Genomic DNA, 4,533 nt, shown 5'->3' with positions numbered 1-4,533 from the left:
CGGCCGGGGGCACCAGCTGCCCGCCGCCCCCCCAGCCCCGGCCTGGCCGGCGGTCTGGAAGGAGGCTGGGCGCCGACGAGTCCCGGCCCGGGAGAGCGAGGGGGACGCTGAAGCCCGGCGTCGCAGCGGAGGGGCGCCTTCAAATACCACCGGGGCCCCCTGGGGAGCCAGGTGGCAGCGAGAAGGGCGAGTGGGACCGGGAGGTTTCTTCCAGAGGCTTGAGAAGGTCTGTGGGTCCTGTAAGTCTCTAGACGCCCCAACCCCCGCCCCCTGCCCATCACAGTAGCTACTGGTGGAGAGTAGCTGTGGAGCCCAGAAACAAGCGTGCTAGTCCTATTGAGATGTGCTGAGGGTCAAGTACACCTCCGATTCTGAAGACTTAGTACACAAAGAAAATGTAAAATAGCTATTTTATGTTGATTACCTGTTGAACTCGTAGTAATATTAGGTATATTGGGCTAAAGTGGAGTATATTACTAAAATTAATTTCACTTGTTGCTTGTTCCTTGAAGTGGATACAGCACTGGTGCAGAGGTTCTGCAGAGGAAGCAACAACTGGCCTGGTTGCCCTACTAGCAGCACCAAAGAAAGAAACAGGTGGGTCTCCCATATTGAGGCGCCCCCTACCAGGGCAAGGCACGCCTAAGAATTACACAGGCAGAACCCTCAACAAGAGCAGGGTTTCCTAGATGGTCCAGAGTGACAACTCTGCCAGTTTAAAGTGGATTTCCCCTACCACCTCCTCGTCCAGCTCTCAGGAATGGAGAGCTCTTTCTGAGGAGAGGGCTGATACCTGTTCAAAATGTATTTTCTGCTGACCACTGACATCTGATGAGAGGGTGGGGGGTAGCCTCTATCACAAAACTGGAGGACCTAGAACTGGGGGGTCTTGGGGCTTCACTGCACTAGCCCTGCCTTTTGGGCCCCATTCAGCAGGCAGGCTGAGGCCCAGGAGATATCGACCTTTCCGGAGATGGCTGTGTACCCTGGAGTGGAGCCTAGAGTCCAGGCTAAGTCATGAGGGGTGGGGGAAGGGTTCTGACACGCCCAGATAGAGCTAGCATTTGGATCCCAGTTTTCCGACAACTGCTTGGGAAAAAGAGACGTTTTAAAATAGTCCTTCTGCAAATGGGCCCCTGTCAGTAGACCTATGGGAAAGGAGAGGAGTCTTTCAGGCCAGAATGTATAAGAACAAAGGGAAGAAATAAACCTGTTTTGTGTATGGAAAGGCAACCTGGAGAGCTGGAGCCCTGAGTCCAGTCCTGCACTGAGATTTTTGTGGGCCAGCTTCCTCATAGGTAAGGGAAGTAGCTGGATGGTTTAAATCAGCTTTCCCTTAGGAACTCTGGGGTATAGTGGAAGTGCATCAAGAATTCATAACCTTTCATTTGGCTTCACTTTAAAATTTTTATCTTAGAACTTCTAATAAATGTCAGTGGAAATGTGTTATATATCAAAAGTTTTGGAGCCCACTGATGTACAGTTGACCCTTGAATAACATGGGTTGGAACTGCACAGGTCTGCTTATACATGCATTTTTTAGATACAGTGCAACAGTCTACCTGTAATTTCTCTCCCTTAAGATTTTTTATTTTTTAAAAAAGTTTTAAAAGGTTTGATGTGTGTGTGTGTGTTTGGTTTTAATGTTTATTATTTTTGAGAGAGAGCGAGCATACATGCATGCACATGTAGGGAGGGGCAGAGAGAGAGAGGGAGACACAGAATCCCAAGCAGGCTCCAAGCTGTCACACAGAGCCCAATGCAGGGCTTGAACTCACGAACCTCGAGATCATGACCTGAGCCAAAGTTAGACACTTAACCAACTGAGCCACCCAGGTGCCCCTATTTTTTATTTTGTTTTGTTTTTTAGTAATTTCTACACCCAATGTGGGACTCAAACTCACAAGCCCAAGTTCAAGAGTCACATGCTCTTCTGACTAAGCCAGCCAAGCACCCCTCTCCCTTATGATTTTCTTAGTATTTTCTTTTCTCTAGCTTACTTTACTATGAGGATACAGATATAGTACATTTAACATACAAAACATGTGTTAATTAACTGTTTATATTAGTAAGGTTTCTGGTCAGCAGGCTATTAGCAATTTGATTTGGGGGCAGTCAGAAGTTGTATGTGGATTTAAGATTGCATAGAGGAGTCAGTGCCCCTTATCCCCATGCTGTTCAAGGGTCAGTTGTAGTTAAAGTCTGACAGATTAGCTCATTTGGGAGAAGACCTTTGAATAAAGCCTTTCCTCCTGTCAGTTTAAATGAGGGCAGAAGGCTATTGGAGGGTGAACAGTGTTAAATGAGCAAGTCACTAAGCCCAGATGCAAGAAGAGGGGACATTGACACTGCCACTTGATGGGAGGAATGAGAATGATCTGTGTACATTTTTAAACCACTACTGTAACTACTGATCTGTATGAATCAGGATTTTCCTGATACTATGCAGCCAGATACAATAAATTAGATCCTGCATGTGAGGGGCACCTGGGTGGCTCAGTCAGTTAAGTGTCCAGCTTCGGCTCAGGTTATGATCTTACAGTTCATGGGTTTGAGCCCCGCATCGGGCTCTGTGCTGACAGCTAGCTCAGAGCCTGCAGCCTGCTTCAGATTCTGTGTCTCTCAAAAACAAATAAAAGACATAAAAAAAAAAATAGATCCTGCATGTGATAAAAGGGCACTGTCATATACAAATCTTGACTTAAAAAATTTTATTCATCAGAGCTTCTTTGTTCTCTCATTTTTGTAATTAACTATAAAATTCGATTCATAAATGTATTCCAGTTACTAACAATAAGATGTAATTTTTATTTTTTAATGTTTTTATTTAATTTTGAAAGAGAGAGAGTATGTGAGCAAGGGATGGGCAGAGAGAGAGAGAGGGGGACAGAGGATCTGAAACAGGCTCTGCACTGACAGCAGAGCCTGATGCAGAGCTTGAACTTATGAACCGTGAGATCATGACCTGAGCCAAAGCCAGACGCCTAACTGACTGAACCACACAGGTGCCCCAAGATACAACTTTTTGGAAAAAGGTTTGCAAACCACTAAGTAATCAGGAAGGTTTTGTATCTGTTCATGGGCAGATGCCTGCGTGGGGTGAGGGGGAGGGCAGGGGGGGGGAGGGGCAGGAAGAAGCACTGAGAGATTCTCCTAAGGTTTTGGTTTAGGGACCCACCTCCACTTCAGGGATCTCCAGATCTCAGAAACTTAAAATCCTTTAGGTGTTAGAATGCAGTCTGCCCCACCAAAAACATTTCCCAGTGGATTGTGATCAATCACTGCCTCAGCATCCCTTGGTGCTCCCTGGGAGCTCTGTGGCTCTGGGGGTGCTGGCCTTGTCACCACCACTCAATCTCTAATGCTGGAACAAGGTAAGCCCTCCAAACATTGGTTGAACACCTAAAACTGAGTCCTGGTGTTGGAGACTATTCTGTCTATGCCTCCTTGCTGCCCCTCGAGAGGGAACCACATAGGGGAAGTCTTGGGTTAACGGTCATGAAACTTGGATGTCTGTCTCCATTCTCCATTCATTAACTTGCATGTACCTTCAGGCTTCAGATGAACTCTCTCTTCTCCAATTTTCTCATTGGCTAAAAGGATTAAAATGAGCTATGCTGTGGATCTCACGGGTTGCTGAAAGGACAAAACTATGTTGTATCAGAGCTCCTACAACTTAAAATAATTGTCTGCATTTGAGGGATTCTTATCCCCTTTGCTTTTGTGTCAGCCAAAGGAGGTAGAAACCTGTCTCAGGGGTGGCAGACTAGAATCAGGTTCTAGCTCTTAGGTTCACACTCCAGCTCACCTAGTCCTTCTGACTGCATGCCTCTTCACGTGCTCACATCTGGGATCTGTTCTGGCCACGTGAGGCCAGCCCTTCCCTTCACAAGCACCCACACCTTAAGTCCCTTGATCTTCCAGTCAGCCTTCACCCCTTCCACCCACTGCCACACTCTAGTTCCCTATCTGCCCCCACGGAAGGCCTTGCCAAGTCAACCAAGACCATGTTACCCACCTCTTCCCTTAGCCTCCACTTAACCAGCAGTCCGATAGATCTCATCCATCATTTCTCCATTGATTGGTTTTCCCCACCTGTTCTTCACAAGTGAGCTCACCACCTACTCATACGCCATTGACCTCTGTGTGTTTGGCCTTCCTATAGAACTGTGAGTATCTGGGGCCCCAGAGGGTACATTCATGTCAGATGCTGATGAGCTTGACTGCCAAGGTGAGCATTTAGGAGCTCAGCAGAGGATGAGCAGGCTTTTCTCCCAGCTGGCTCCCGTCTCAGCCACCAGAGTGTGCCTTTCTGCCCTTCCTCCACACCACTGTCACACAGCCCTGAAGAAGAGGAGGCAAACGGGACCCCTGTGATGCTAGTTTCTGCTTTTGAGGGCAGCGTGTGTGCTGTCCCCACCTCTTCCAACCCTATGTGCTCCCCATCTGAACCTGTAACTCCCACGGATTCCCTCAGCCTGGCATCACCTCTCCCTCCTTTCCAGATCTGGTGGCTCAGAAAGAACAAATAGA

Source organism: Suricata suricatta, chromosome 1 (genome assembly GCF_006229205.1).
Source record: "Suricata suricatta isolate VVHF042 chromosome 1, meerkat_22Aug2017_6uvM2_HiC, whole genome shotgun sequence".
NCBI lineage: Eukaryota > Metazoa > Chordata > Mammalia > Carnivora > Herpestidae > Suricata > Suricata suricatta.
Note: the sequence above shows the minus strand (reverse complement) of the source record.